We start from the raw sequence: 16819 nt of genomic DNA on the forward strand, positions 1-16819 counted from the left end.
TTTTACCTGGATTGAGTGAAGATGTTCCTGGAGGTGAGGTTAGGATGTGGAATGCTACAATGCACACAGCTTTGTATTTTAAAAATTGCACACGCTATTTGGAAGGGAAGGAGTGTCCACAGAAAAAGTAGGTGCAGATTTCTGTGAGTATTTTTTTCCTTGACAATTTGTCAAAGGAAACGTTATCTTTGAGAACTGGTGAAAGTCCATTGGTTAATGAACCTATGGACTTTGCAAGTAGCTGTATTGCGAAAGTTGCCGCAGCACATTTAATACTTTACAAACAGCCCTCACTCATACATCAGAAGGTCCTAATTAGTCCCTAAAGGGTTCTAGCATTTCAATATTAAAGAATTATTTCACAGCAAAAATAGTTATAACAATCATGGCAATATAATGTTTGTTTATGAAAGCTCTGATGAAGCTATTATGAAGCGTGCATTGGGAGACATCTTTTGGTCAACTCAAAGATTACTGTAGCTTCCTACTGTTCTTAATGATTATTTAATAATGATACAACAATAACAAATATGGTACTATAGCCAGAGGACTCAACACAAACCAATAACTAAAGCAAAGTCCTCTTTTCTGATTTTTAACCATCATTGTGGTCATCATACTAAGCACTTCTAGCAGAAATCCACCTTCGTTTACCTTTCATTTAATCACAAGGTCAATGGGTCCATTTTTTAAAATTTTTGTTATGCAGATAAAAAGACTTGCTTCTTCTTTTAACAAAAAAGAAAAAGAAAAGTACCTTTTATCTGCATAACAAAAATTTAAAATTGAGTAATTGGCCTGTGATTAAATGGAAGACAAACGAGTGGTTTTACTAATGATACCTTTTTTCTTAATTCCTGTGACCAAAGTTGTGTTGCAGCTTTTGAATTTTGGTCAGAATATTCAAAATTCCATTCCTAAATGTTCTACTCACAGGTTACCTTTCAGATGTCTATGGACCCTTGTACAGGTCCTTGGTGAGGTCTCACCTGGAGTACTGTGTTCAATTCTGGAGACCATATCTTAAAAAGGATAGAGACAGGATAGAAGTGGACCAGAGAAGGGTGACCAAAATGATGTGGGGGTCTGTATCAGAAGATTTATGAGGAGAGGCTGAAGGATCTAAATATGTATACCCTGGAAGAAGGAGGTGCAGGGGAGATATGATAAAGTCCTTCAGATACCTGAAAGGTTTTAATGATGCACAAACTTTCAACCTTTTCCATTGGAAAGGAAACAGTAGAACTAAGGGTCATGAAATAAAACTCCAAGGGTGACGAATCAGAACTAAGGCCTAGAATCATCAAAGTGCTATAAATAATATAGCAGAAATATGGCGCAGTAGCGTCTGCATTAACTAAAGGAGTATACTTAGGTAAGTTTCAGATCTACCGCATTGCATTGGTAATTTGCACAAGTTGCGACACCTTATTGTGTCATTCGATGCATCAGCATGTCACATGATGCATCTGTTGTGTGCCCCATCTGCGCTTGGCCCGCGCACGGGCCTGCTTACCTTCCCAATTCCTCTGCAGGTCCCGGGTCGGCCTCTCCCGCGGCTGCAGCTAGCTCCTCGAGGCCTCGGCCTTCCTCAGTGAACCAGGCCTCACGACGGGGCTTGGTGTCCTCCGTGGCATCGGCCTTGCCCCAGGTGCACACGCGTGGACCGCCTGGCCCCTTAAAGGGCCAGAGGTGGGTCCAAGCTCGCAGCGCGCCCTAATTGAGCACAGTATATCAGGAAGTTCCTGCCTGCACTTCCTTGCCTTGGCAATCGGATCGACACTGTGTGTGTACTAGTTTGCCTCAGTGTCTCATCGCTTGTTCCAGTCTTGTTCCAGCGTCCTTCTGTTCCAGCATCCTTCTGTTCCAGCATCTTCCAGCATCCTTCTGTTCCAGCGTCTGTTTGTTCCTGCATTCCCTCAGGTAGTACCTCTTGGACTGACTCTCTGATACTGACCTCTGCCTGTTCTTGACTATGTTGATTACTGCCCAGATTCTGACCTTTGCCTGCCTCCTTGACCACATCTGATCTCTGGAACCTGACCCCTGCTTTGGCTGACTATTCTCAGACTGACCTTTGCAACTTGACCCTTGCTATCACTGACCATGCCTTCTTGAGCCTGGCCCTGCTCCTAGCCTTGTCATCGTAGACACTGTTCTGGCCTTCCTTGATTCCCCAAGCCTCCAGTCTTGATATCAACCGCGCATCCTTGATCCTGGTGGGCACACCTCTATACTTCCTTTCCAGGAGACCCTGCGAGGCCCACCTAAGTCCAAGGGCCCGGGTCCCTATGGTCTCCTCCCGGGGGGACCTCGGGCTTCCAATGGTGAAGCTCTACCTGTCTCCTTCAGTGCTCCGCCCCCTGGGGCCAGTTGCCTCCTGTTCCCTTTTAAGAGCCATTCCATCCTTGCCCCAGGACAAGGGTCCACCCCCGAGCGCATCACAGAATCCCTAAAGTTGTCCTTATTCGCCGATGATATCATCTTTACAGTGAGCGATCCACATTTGTCGCTATGTGCTATTGAGGCAGAGCTAGATAGATTTAGTCGCGTGTCCGGGTTTAAGGTTCACTGGGAAAAATCAGAGATATTAAATATATCCTGCGACTCTAGTTTGGTATTCTCTTTGAAAATCCATCACCCATTTCGTTGGGCAAAACATAAGCTAAAATACTTGGGAATTTATTTGGGGCCTCATTCCCAATCCTTATACGATCTTAATTATGCACCCCTGATGGATAATATATGGCGTGATTTAGAAAGATGGGAGCACCTTACTCTCTCGTGGCTAGTCAGGATTGCTCTAATTAAAATTAATGTCCTCCCGCGCATCTTATACCTTTTTCAAACACTGCTCATCCGCATTCCCCATCTCAGTTTCATTTGGAATAGGCTTCCCCCGAGGGTGAAGTGATCGATACAATATGCCCCTAAGCTTGACAGCGGTTTGGGAGTACGAAACATAGAGTCATATTACCTGGCTGCGCAACTTAGGCAAGTTATCGATTGGCAGAAAACAGAACATCCTAAACAGTGGGTGATGTTGGAACGAGTGCAGGCAGCTCCAATGCCATTGTATGCTTTGATGTGGCAACCTCGCAGAACATGGAGGAGTAACATACACATTCTGCCTACCACTCGCAACTCCATTAACTTATGGAAGAAAGTGCAGATTAAATTGATTGAGCCCAGAGAATATTCCCCCCCTTACACATTTATTTCACAATACAGCCTTTTCACCCTGTCTCCAGCCACATGCATTTAAAACGTGGATGGTGCTTGGGATCTATCTGATTAAGTATGTTTGGGAAGAGGGCAAGATGATACCCTTTGAGCAACTATGTGCCTGCCATGGACTACCCAAATCTGAATTTCTTGCCTTCCAACAAATAGCCCATTTTTGACTCTCAATTAAAATTACAAATTATCTTGGAACTGGTGTCTCCCGGTTTGAAGGATATTGTTCTGCAGGGGGATATATTAGAAACCTCATCTCTAAATTATATAGTACCTTAAACATAACTCCAAGGGGAAAGACGTCACATATCTTAGCATGGGAACGTGATTATGGAAGGTCCTATATGGACGAGACCTGGGATTCTGTTCAACATACTTTATACAGGGTATCTATATCTACACTTATTCAGGAAAATTGCCTTAAACTATTGTACTGTTGGTAGAACACGCTGGATAGATTACATGTAATGTACCCTGCTATAAGTGGTCTATGTGTTACAATCCTGTTCGCAGAGCCCATCCTGCGAGCAGGCCCTCACTCATCACCATTGACGCCACCGGACTCTGTTTAGTGTGGCCTGGACTGCTGCGTTGCTCCTGTCTCCACTCGCTGCCACCGCCGCCCTGCTCGGCCTAGTGCCATTGCTGTAGATGCTACTGGGACCTTCAAGCAGCAGGAGCAGCTGCCGGTGTGCATTTTCACGGTCTAGTGTGGCCCCAGGATGTCCTCACCTGCGCGGCATGGTACCACCGCCGCTGTCTTCCACCTTCACGGTGGGAGGCCGTCCGGCTCCTTCTCCCTAACTGGCAAGGGAAGCCGCTGCCACTGCGACGCCATCCTGTGGCTTGGAAGCTGCCCCCAACGCTTGCCTGGAGGCCGCCGCTGTCCTTGGTCCTGCTCCACTCCCTGGGCCCTCCTTTAGGGGCCAGCACATGCCTCTTCTTCTGATTTAAAGGGCCAGCGGCGGGAAAAGCCCGTGGCCCCACCGAAAGTCCTCATCACTTCACTTTCTGCTTCAGCCCTATATAAGTGCTCTCTTCCAGTTTCTCGAGGCCTTCGGATTGGACTTCATGGTGGTCCATGTTATTCCTTGCCAGTACAGGTCCTCCGTGGTCTTCATGTGTCCGAGATGGTTCTTCGTTCCATGTTTTGATGTTCCTGGTCTCATTCCTCATCGGAACTCCTTCATTGCCTTGTCTAGATGTTCCTTGTTCCTCATGTTCTGAAGCCCTGATTATCCTGAACTCTGTGTCTTCCAAGTTCTGAGTGTTCCAAGTTCCGAGTCTTCCAGCTCTTCGAGTCCTCCAGATGGCCATCCCAAGGGTAAATCCATATAGTCCTGTTTCCGGTCATTGGAGGCTTGTTTGGCTGGATCCTCTTCTGGCGCTTGTCTCGTTCCTGCGTGGTCCGCGACCAGCCTTCCTATGTTGTGTAGGGTGTACAAGCGGACAGGGTGGTCCATGACCAGTCCATGGCGGGATGTGTAGGGTGCCCTGAGGGACAGTGCTCACCTGCACTTTCCAAGTTCCAAGTCCTTGTCTGAGTCCTTCCAAGTTCCAAGTCCTCATCTGATCCTTCCAAGTTCCAAGTCTTTGTCTTGTTCCTGCCCTCAGCCTCCATCTGGCCTCAAGCACTTGTCGTTCCAAGCGGTGGGCCTGGAAGGGCTTTCGAGTGGCTGGAGGGCTACTCCTGAGACCAGAATTGCGTTGCTGGGTCTCATTGGTGCATGTAGGTCCAGTGGAGGGGCTGATCCTACCTGGTTCCTGTCCCTTGCCTCAGTTTCAGTCCTATTTGTTCCTACTCCGTCCATGATTGCATGCTCTCACCTCCCACGGTGTGCCTTGGGGCTCCTCCCTGAGTCGTGCCATGGTTCAGGGGCTCACGCTCTCCCATGAGCTAGCAACCACGCCTCCAAGCCCTTATCACCAGCCATACATCTGCATCAGGATCTGAAGCCCGTGGGCACAACAGGATCCGAAGGTCATGAGCTCGGTGAGCTCGTGTCTGCGACGGGCTCAAGTTCCTGGATATTTTTTGAATCTTGTTCCTTGCCTATAAAAGTTTTTGCTCCTAGTCTCCTGGACTCTTTTGCCTGATTAAATTTTTTTTTTTTTACTGTTTGCTTCATTTTTTGAGTATGTCGAGATTAACACGACCCACAGGAGGCGCCTGCATCCAGATTTTTTTAAAACCAGTCCAGTCCTGGAACTCCTTTCGACCAGCAGGAGGCACCTGCACTTGTTCCAGAGACCATCTCTGTTTGGTTCCACAGAGATGTGGGGTTCCATCCTGGGTTCCACACAACCTGCAGGAGGCGCCTGCACCCAGGTTTCCACATCATCATTACCAAGCTATGTTTCTTCGCTGAGCATCATCAAGTTTCAGAGAGTGTATGCCTACTTGAATTAAATTACAGCAACTCCAGGTCCTTGGGTTTGACAGACCAGCAGGAGGCGTCTGCACCCTAGGCCTGGCTTTGTTCCATCAGTTCCAATTCAGCCCATGCTTCACTCAGTTTGGTATCCATCATGGGACTAATTCCAGCTACAATCCCAACTCTGCTCTGTACAATTGGGAATTCTAGCTTCCAATTCCAGATTTCCTGAGTTATCATCTTCTGGTACCTCTTTGCCTTAATTTCAACATGGCAAGTTGTTTGGAATCCAAAACTCACAGCCTTTATCTTTCTGGTATTCTTTGCACAGTTTCTGAGCTGCTAGAGTCAGGATTGGGGAATCCGACTTGTTCTTCATATGCCCATTTGATGTTATCTCCACTGCCAGACAAGGTCCGTGATTGCCATCTTTAGGCTTGTCTGAAAAACCTGCATTGTCCTTCAGTTCAGTTTCCATCAGGAAGGACCCCTTGCTCCATCTAAGGACTGCTCTGCAACGGTGATCAAATCTTGCCAGCCTTTAGCTATTTTCCACCTATGATGGAAATGATCGCCTACCAGTCTCTGCTGGAATCCTCGACTGTCTTCTAACCTTGCCATCTGGAGCTTACCATCTGTCAAGCCATTCTGGAGATCCTCTTCAAGAAATGGTTCCTTGTATAAAGATGGATATGTAATTCTGTTGACCATCTAACACCTTATGGAGTAACTCCTCGCGGTATGGGAGCACACGTTGACATGTGGATTATAACTGAGATGCAGCTTTCTTCTCAACCTAGTTAAAGGAACTTTTCTCATCCATCTGGCTTTACAAGAGTTTGGGTTTAGTGACCCTGTGCATCTCTTCATTTCATCTGTTGACCACAACTCCATGTGCCATCTATCATTCAAGATATAGAATTTACCCCAAGACCAGCTTTCCATCTTTTGAGCAATGTCTATTGGACTGTCTAGCTCCACCTGGCGTTCCTCGTACCAATGTTCATCTATAAGTGGTATCTGCAAGTTAGCACTCTCCTGATTCACCATCTTGCTTCCAAGATTCTAACAGTGATGCCTTAAATCTACTATCTGGGTATTGTCCTCAAGAAGAAGATGCTGTGGAGGTGCTTCTCACTCTTGTCTTGATTTAATAAAATCCTGAACTGGACCATTCCTTAAGATGATATTTCCACTTCTGGGCCTCTAGTTCAACCTGTCCTTGGTCCTGCTCCACTCCCTGGGCCCTCCTCTAGGCGCTGGCTCACACCTCTTCTTCTGATTTAAAGAGCCAGTGGTGGGAAAAGCCCGAGGTCCCACCGGACGTCCTCATCACTTCACTTCCTGCTTCAGCCCTATATAAGGGTTCTCTTCCAGTTCCTCAAGGCCTTCAGATCAGACTTTAAGGTAGTCCATGTTCTTCCTTGCCGATCCAGGTCCTCCGTGGTCTTCATTTGTCTGAGATGGTTTTTTGTTCCATGTTTTGATGTTCCTAGTCTCGTTCCGCGTCGGAGCTCCTTCGTTGCATTGTCCAGATGTTCTTTGTTCCTGATGTTCTGAAGCCCTGATGATCTTGAACTCTGTGTCTTCCAAGTTCTGAATGTTCCAAGTTCCGAGTCTTCCAGCTTTTCGAGTCCTCCAGATGGCCACCCCGAGGGTAAATCCGTATAGATCCGGTTCCTGTTTCCGATCATTGGAGCCTTGTTTGGTTGTATATCCTTCTGATGCTTGTCTCGTTCCCGCGTGGTCTGCGACCAGCCTTCCTAGGTTGTGTAGGGCGCGCAAGCGGGCAGGGTAGTCTGTGACTAGCCCATGGTGGGCTATGTAGAGCGCTCTGAAGGACAGTGCCCACCAGCACCTTCTAAGTTCCAAGTCCACATCTGAGTCCTTCCAAGTTCCAAGTCCACGTCTGAGCCCTTCCAAGTTCTCGACTGAGTAGACACTTGCTGATATCATTGACTCCTGAGGAAGCAGCCGAGGGGCTGCAAAACACAGCCGCTGTCTTTCTAGATGAGTTGCTTAGCTTGAATGCTGACCTATATTTTAAGTAACAAAGGGCTATACAAATAAGATCCTGAGATAACACTGGATGGTGAATCTTATAAAATAATCTGACGGGCCGCAAGTGATCGAGAAGACCAGACGGCTTGGTTGCACCGAGCACGTCGTCTAAGGCTTGCTGATGTGGTCCCGTTTTACACATAAAAATTTTATATAAGTAAATTCTACAGTAGATGGTGAAGAGTGTTCTTCGGAAAAGATTTGTGGCGATACCTTTTGTAGTGAATGGTTCCTTTGAGCATACAGATTCGCAGTGCTGCTCTTTGTGTTTTTGTGTTGATTTTCAAAGGGCCATGTGCACAAATACCGGTGGTTATGTGTGTGGCCGCGTGCATTTGCTAAAGGGCCCGACCATGCGCGTAACCACAAATATGCGCACAAATACCGGGGCTAAACATACTTCAACCCTCACAATTTGGTTTCAGAAAAAACTTAAGCATGGAAACATTACTCCTTTCACTTAATGGTACAGTTCTTCAAGGATTCGACAAAGGACAGAGTTACATTTTTAATTCTCCTGGATTTGTCAGCCGCCTTTGACACAGTTAACCATGACATTTTACTCGACAGACTTTCTGAAATTGGAATATCAGGCACCATTCTAAAATGGTTCACCTCATATTTATCCCAAAGAAGTTTCCAAGTAATTTTCAACAACAACCTTTCAAATAAAGTGAACCTAAATATAGGAGTCCCACAAGGATCTGCACTATCAACAAAATCATTGCTTTTTCTTGTGTTTGGAGGTGTTCTTGTTTCATTAGGTGATTTGATGAGGTTTTTTACTATGTTGAAAAGCATTCAAGAGTTCTGTTGGTATTTGATTATTTTGGTTGAGTAGAATTCTTTCTTTGTATTATAGATGAGTTTTTTTTATAATTTGCTAGATGGGATCGGTATGCATTGAGTGATGGAGAGGTTTTATTCTTTCACCAGAATCTTTCTTTTTTCCTGAGTTCTCGTTTGGCTGATTTTATGGTGTCGTTGTACCATTGATTATTATATTTAGTAGTCTTTAAAGTTTTTGTGATGATTGGGTTTGTTCTATCAGCTATGGATTTGGTAATGTTTATCCATGATGTTGTTGCTGATTCAGTGTTTGTAAGATCAATATTCTTGAGTTCATCTTGGAGATTTTGTTGTAGTGTTTCGCTGTCAAAGGGAGGGTGATATGAAATGGTTTTTTTGTAGTTTTCTGTTGTGTTGGGTATGCTGTTCTGAGTAAGGGTTGTATGGATGAGGTAGTGGTCAGACCATGGGATTTCAAAGATTAAAATGTGATGTGAGTTTCAGCTGTTGTTGTTGATGAAAATTAGGTCAAGAGTGTGACCTGCTTTGTGTGATGATCCATTGACTATCTGTTCTAATCCCATTGTTGCAAGAGCATCTGTAATTGTTTTGCATGTGTTTGATAGGGTGTGTGTGTGTGTCCATGTGTAAGTTCAAGTCTCCAAGGTTAATAATTGGTTTATTGAGTGTTAAGTTGGCAATCATGAATTCAATAAATGGAGAGCAATTTCATTCCAAGGTTGCGGGAGGACAGTATACTAGACAAATTTGTAGTTTTGGAGAGTCAAATAGGGCTATCTCAAAAGGGGAGCATGACTTAGCTGTGGTAAGTTTCATTTGAAATCTTTTTTTGATGATTAGCATTAGACCACCACCTTTTTTTCTTGGTCTGGGGATTGTGAATAAATTGTATGTAGAGTCTTCTATTTGGTTAATTAGGACGTTGTCAGAATTTTTTATCCAGGTTTCTGTGATTAGCTATGAAATCTGGTTTGTTATCAGAGAGTAAGTCTGAGATGACAGGCATTTTTAACTATTGATTGAGCATTAATAAGGATGAATGATAGGAATATGGATTTAGAGTATGTCTTTAGATGTCTGTATGTTGAATTTGATAGATTAGACATTCCTGTTTTCCTGTGGATCCTGTTTTCTTTATTCAAGATATTTTTAGAATGTAACTTGGTAGTTTCCATTTTGGTTAGGTAGAAGGTTGAGAAGTGTATTGATAGGGTTTCTGGTTTGTGAAATCCTAAGGTTTGCACTAAGGGGGTGCACAAAGGGGAGTGCCCCTTTGTCAAGTGACGCACGGTGTGCAACGCCTAGGTATTGCACTTCTTTGTAATTGTTAGTTTCAGGTGAGGGAGTGTGATGGTGTTGATGACGTCGGTGTGGGCGGGGCTCCGGGTCGGGTGATTGTTGGTGCTGCTTCCCTTCTCAAGTTCTTTCTTTTTCTTTGGTTTCTTTTCTTTTCCCTTCTTTTTTGTATTTGAAGGGTTCAGGTGCCTGCAGCTGGGATCTTCGCGGTGGAGTCACCATTAGGAGAGTGACTCCTGCTGGTAGAAGGAGTTCGCCAGTGTTGATGATGTTGGTGTGGGCGGGGCTCCAGGTCGGGTGATTGTTGGTGCTGCTTCCCTTCTCAAGTTCTTTCTTTTCCTTTGGTTTCTTTTCTTTTCCCTTCTTTTTTGTATTTGAAGGGTTCGGGTGCCTGCAGCTAGGCTCTCCGCGGTGGAGTCACTTAGAAGTCATTTAGAAGTCATTTAGAAGTGATATAGGTCGATATGACTTTGCATCTAGCACATCCCTATCTTTCCTGTGTATCAGGACTATTGTCACCTCTGACAATCTGTGGAAGGCAGTTGGATGCAGTTTCAGGTGTTCAAATGCATTTGTCATATGCAGTGCCAATTCCATAAAACGTTTTGTAGAAATCTACCTGAAACCCATCTAGTCCCAGACTCTTGCCTGTGCGTAGTGACTTAACCGCCTTCAACATTTCCATCAGCGTAATAGTCTCTTCTTAATTTGGTCCTCTGTAAACTTCGGAAAATTGACTTTTTGCAAGAATGCTTCTATTGCTTCCTCAGTGCTCAGCTCTTTCCCTATGTTCAAACACTCATAGTATATCTTAAATGTATTATTAATGTTCTCCAAATTATTAGAAATCTGCTCACTGCTTTGGTGAATACCAGAGATTAACGTGCTTCTCTGAAGCATACTAGCATGTAATTTTCCCATTTTGTTACCATGTTCATAGAATTTTTGCCATATGTAACTCAAAGATTTTTCTATCTGTTCCGCTTACAGCACCTCTAACTCCCTTCTTCAGGCAACCAACTGTTTCCACACCTTCCTTTGGGTTAAATGTTCATACCTATGCGCGGGCGTACATGTGCACGCGCTACCTAGCGCATGCACATGTACGCTCAATTTTATAACATGTGTGTGCCGATGCCCGCAGGCTTCCCCATTCCCTTCCCCCTAAACTAACTTTCCCAGCCCTTCCCCTAACCTTCCCCCCAGCCCTATTCTAACACACACACCCCCCCCCCCCCCCCGACCTCTGTCTTACCTTTTGCGCCTGCCTCTGGGCACTTGCCGTGGCCCCGGATGATGATGTCAACCAGCTTCACTATATAAGGCAGGCTCAGATGTTTAGAGCCTGCCTTGGCAACAGGTCTCCACGTTTCCCTGTCATGCGCTTTGTTGCTACTCCTGTTCCAGTTCCTGTTCCAGTACCTTTTGATAAAGAATGATGTTTTATTTTATTGTGAACCATTACGATGGGTCCTTAGTGACGGTATATAAAACCTAATAAATCTAAATCTAAATCTAAACCTGCTCCGGTTCCAATTCCTGATCCAGCACCTATTCCAGCTCCAGTTTCTGTTCCAGTACCTGCTCCAGCTCCAGTTCCTGCTTACCTTCTGACAGACTTCCTTGGCTTTGATCCTTTGCTTGGACTTGACCTTGTCTCTAGGCACCTGCCTCGACCCTCTGCTTGGACTTGACCTTGTCTCTTGCCACCTGCCCCAACTCTTGTCTGGACCTGACCTCAGATCTTGCCTCTTCCTTCTGGAACTCTTCATCTCCACTGCCTCCTGGCAATCTGTCTCTGGACATCTTTTCCAGGATCAACCACACAGAGGCCTGCCTAAGTCCAGCTGGCCACGGTGCCCAAGGGCTCAACCTGCGGGGAATGAGGGCAGTATTGGTGAAGTTGCAGTCGGCCTCCGCTTCCCACTTGGCCTTGCCTCCCGATGGTGGGGACCCATTGGGGTTACCCCATGGGTGGTGCCAACACCACCTCAAGCCAGAGGTCCATCTCCGCAACATTGACAGGTGTTGATATTCCCCGCACGTTCCACGGGGACTGCCGAGTTAGCCATGGTCAATACAAGGCATCTATATCAGCTTTATATCTCATTATATACAATGTAAATACAGAAAATATAAGAAGTCGGCTGTGAGCATACCTCTTTAGGTCTGTCAATTTTTAACTTTAATATTCAAACCAACAAATAGCACTCCCCTCCCTCTGCTTCCCCCCCCCCCCCCCCAGAATATGAGACAGCTAAGCCAGGGCTTCCTTTGGTTATTGACCTCCTGACCACTGCTTTCCATACCCCTAGACCAGTAGCACACCCCCCTCTCCATACCCCAGAGCATGCTGCCCAGGTGGGAGAACCCTCGAGGCCTGAGCTCTGCCCTCGGTGACCCTGTCTCCCTATACCTAAACTCCAACATCCCTCCCTCTCGATCCCCTCCTTCCCTCACCCCTTTCTCACCCCAAACCCCTGCCCCCTCAGGCCAAGCTTATAAACTGGAACCTCCCCGTATCCTTCCCCCCTCACCACCCTCACCATCCACTTGTCCCATAAATTCCAATATGTGTTCAAGGTAGACCCTGCCCCCTGCTTCTCTTTGGGGTAGCGCATCAAAGACTAAAGTCAAAACAGGCCAAATGGTAATTCTTTATCCCCTCTATATCCCCAGCTATTTCCAGTTTTAGATCAGTAATAATAAAAGAGTCATCAGCTGGAACATCCATGGAGCAACTGACTTGTATCCATTCATGTTTGCATAGTGCCACCAACCTATTTCAGGCCAAGCCTAAAAACTGTGAGGCCGCTCCTTTTGGGTTTCTGCAAAGTTTGCAACCTTCCTTGGCTACTAGCTGCCATCTTGGTATTTCTGCCTCCAAGAGGCCTTGGTGCAGCTTTTCCACCACCACTATTGCAATTCTGGCTGCTTTTAAGATAGGCAGTACTTCTGCCTCCATTTTGATCCTCAAGGTGACCCCATTCAGAGTAAATGCCAGGCCATTTGGAAATAGCCAATGGTATTTGATCTATTTCTTCCAAAGTGCTGTGGTCACCGACACAGCTCTGTTGTGTTTGTGGCATTGTGTGGACCCTTATTCGCAGTGGAGATGACTCCTCCCATGGGGAGGGGCCCTGTGGGGAACCACAGCAATAGGCTAAACGCAGAGAGCGGACACTTGTAGGTAGAAAACTTTATTGTACTGCTGTAGATAGATGGAATGAGGCAAGAAGGAAAGGCACTGGAGTCCGGCAAGGTGCAATATGTTCTGACACTCTCAGATGTAGAAGTCTTACCCAGATGTTCAAGGTAGATAAGAACCCGAGGTGCAGGATAAGCTGAGCCTGGTGGGTGGAGTGGAGAACCAGATCATAGAGGTACTCACTGGAGCGTAGTGCAAGCGTCTTCCTGGCAATGAAGATGGTGGGACCAAAGGTCCGTGGTGCAGGATACATTGGACTGGTAGGCCCTCGAGGAGCGAGTACCTGATAGTACAGAAGATCCTGAAATAAAGAGAGAGACCCCTGAAGAGTGGTTGTCAAGTTAGTAGAAACCCCGAAGGATAGTTTGAAGTGAGAGGCCCCTAAGGAGCGGGTGCCTAGAGCTTCATCAGGAGCAAGATTCCCCGGAGGGTAGCGAGGCATCTAAGCGAGCAGCTTAGAGCAGTCAGAGTAGCTAAACCGAAGTCCTTGCTGACTCAAAGTAGGTAGTGTAGCAGAGGCTTAAATACCTGGAGGTAGTGACGTCATGCAGTGGGGACGCCCCCGAGGTTCCCGCCATGACGTGTACATAGGTGTAGGCAACATGCGCGTGCATGCCCTAGGAGGCCACGAGAAGGAGCATGGCGGACTGGGACGTCCATGCTGAGTTGGAGACGCCAAGGGATTCGGCACTCGGCACCAGAGGCAGCCATCTTGCCCAAGGAGGAGGAAAAGGGTAGAAAAGAGGTAAGGCAGAGCGGTCTCAGCCATCTGCGACCGACGGACGCAACAAGCACATTTTGTTTGCAAGGTGTGCTGGGTGAAAGATCTTCATACAGCACTAGATCAAAGCCATCCGAAGAAAACAATCCCATTTTTCACACTTGACTCATCACCCATTCTTTCATCGAGAAGCTGTGTAAGCAGGCTATTTTGTCTTGAGAAGCATTTTGAGGGGCTGTTCCCAGGGCTCTGTACATGCATTCATTTTTAATCAGCGGCTGAACTGGAGTTTCTGCGCCATCTGTCTCTGCGCTTAAAATAGTTTGACAGATTTTCTGAACTACCAACTGCGCATTCTCATACGTTTCAGTCTCCGGTAAACCCCTTACCAATATATTTGAGCGCTGAGTCCAGTTTTCTAGAGCCTTGATTTTATTTTCCAGATCCAGGTTTTGTGCCTGAAAATTGGGTAAGAAACTCCGCATCTGCATCATCAACGAGGCCTGATCCTCTATGCTTGCTTCCACATCCTCCACTTGCCATCCAACGTCAGACAAATTGAACATAGTTCTGAAATAGTCTCCAGGATTTCATCTTTTAAAGACTTTATATCAGATTGTGTATCCTGAAACCAATTGTGAAAGTCCTCTCTTGTTAGCACATCTTTCTTACCCGCACACACCATCACATTGTCCACTGCAGGGCCTGCCTCACTGTGGCTTCCCTCTGTCTGCTCCGTCATGTTGCCAAGGGCCTCGAAACGGGATCCATTCAAATCATAGGAGAATTGACGCAGATCTACCGATTTTTTTTGCGATGGGCCATCTTATACTGCTTCCTGCATGACTCCAGCTTATTTTAGAAAGCAATTCACCAGCATAATCCAGCTTAATGTACCCGTGGTGAGGGTGTATCAGGGAGCAACAGAATCATGTGACCATCTTGCTGGGATGACATCACTTCCCCCTCTGTTTCCTACCTTTTAACCAGTTATCCAGCCACAGTAAGACCTCACCTCCTAGCCCACGACTTTTTAGTTTCCTGAGGAGTCTCTTATGAGAAACCTCTGCTTCATTTTCTGGAGAACAATAGGAATTTACTTTTTTTTTTTCTGTGAGTTGCAATTTTCATTTCCGACCTAAAAGTTTCCTTTTCTATCTTGCCAATACCATCCCCATTGCCACTATTATCTTCTGGGCTGGTCCTAAACCTGAGGAAGAATACATAGATGACTGCAATTTTATTCCTCACAAAAATGTTCAATTTATAACCAGCTTGACAACAACATCTTCCTGTAAATCTCTGTTTCCTTCCCAGCCATGTGACACATTGTATAAATTCTTATGCGCACTCTGTGTGTTTCTTAAAGAGGACACAACAGGTAGCAACTGGGAAAAAGGAATAATAGATGTTACTGTATATGAAAACAGAGGGGAAAAGAACCACACATGGAACAGGAGAAATGCAGGTTGTAGTGTGAAAACAAGAAAGAGACAGAAGAAAAAAAATGGGAGAAAGAATAAAAAAAAACAAGGGAAAAATGAAATGGAAAAATGAAAGCAAAATGAAAAAAATATCCAAATACATAAATGTTGAAAATTTATATTTTTAAAGGAAAGTAATTTGAATGTTAAATAATATAAATAATATGCACAGATATGCAGATGTGTTACTGAATTGCCACATAATTTAAAATCATTGCCACTGAAATTCTGAATGTTTCCTGCAGCAGCTACCCCTGAGCTGCTACAGAAAACTGGAGACTGTGGATATAGAGTACTGCTCCTGTACTCCAATGTAATATTTAATTTCAAGAGGGAAGCACTGTGGGACAGAGAAGAAGGAGATCTGAGATCAAGTATAGTCGGCAGTGCCATATTAACTAGGGATAGTTGGTCAGATTTGAAAGTCAGAGTTCTTATCTGCTGATAAAGTATCTTGTGGGATAGAAACACTTGTAACACATTAATGTAGTTGTAGAAACACGTCTATCACACAAGATGCATTAGAGATTCATTGTATTATTATGTATATTTATCTGTGCTGCTATATGCTCTGCTGCCAGTTGACTCTAATACCTGCAGTATACTGTCATGCTGAACTGAACTGGTTTAGTTACATCAGCAAAAAAAAAAAAATCTGCACTAATGCTTGGGTTCCCTCTTATCTGAAAAAACTAGCGCACACGTTAGCTAACTCTCAGGCTGTAAGGAAGTCTTTGCATTGTTCTTCAAGCAGACTTGGATAAAGGATGGCTGGAACATTCCTCTGTCAGCTAGGTCATGCTTGTACATGGAACAGGAAAATATCCAAATCATCATAGATAAAGAACTGAAAAAAATAACAAGTGGACTCTTTCTTAAAAAAGCACCAGCAACTTTATAGTGTACTAGCAGTTAAGCCCGTAATAACGGGCTACATTAACATTTTTTTTTGGTTCATTTCCTTCCCCCTCATTCTCCCTCCCACCCTCCCCCTCTCCCCTCAGTCACTCCTTTCTCTCCCCCCTCCCCTCAGTCACTCCTCTCTCCCCCCCTCCGTCCCCTCAGTCACTCCTCACTCCCCCCCCCTCCCCTCTCTCCCCTCTCCCCCCCCTCCGTCACTCCTCTCCTCAGTCACTCCTCTCTCCCCTCTCCCTCTCCCCTCAGTCACTCCTCTCTCCCCCTCCTCCAGTCACTCCTCCTCTCCCCCCCCTCCTCCCCTGTAACTCCTCTGTCCCCCCTCCCTCCTCCCCTCAGTCACTCCCCTCTCCCTCAGTCACTCCTCTCCCCTCCCTCCAGTCACTCCTCTCTCCCCTCCCTCCTCCCCTGTCACTCCTCTCCCCCCTCCTCCTCCCCTCAGTCACTCCCCTCTCCCCCCTCCCCCTCCCTCACTCCTCCCTCCTCAGTCACTCCTCTCTCCCCTTCCCTCCCTCCTCCCCCCTCAGTCCCCCCTCTCTCCCCCTCCCTCCTCCCCCTCTCTCCCACTCCTCTCTCCCCCTCCTCTCTCCCCCCTCCCTCAGTCACTCCTCTCTCCCCCCTCCCCTCTGTCACTCCTCTCTCCCCCCTCCCCTCTCCCACTCCTCTCTCCCCCCTCCCCTCTGTCACTCCTCTCCCCCCCTCGGAAGATCTA

The sequence above is a fragment of the Rhinatrema bivittatum genome, chromosome 1 (assembly GCF_901001135.1).
Source record: "Rhinatrema bivittatum chromosome 1, aRhiBiv1.1, whole genome shotgun sequence".
NCBI classification, from domain to species: Eukaryota; Metazoa; Chordata; class Amphibia; order Gymnophiona; family Rhinatrematidae; genus Rhinatrema; species Rhinatrema bivittatum.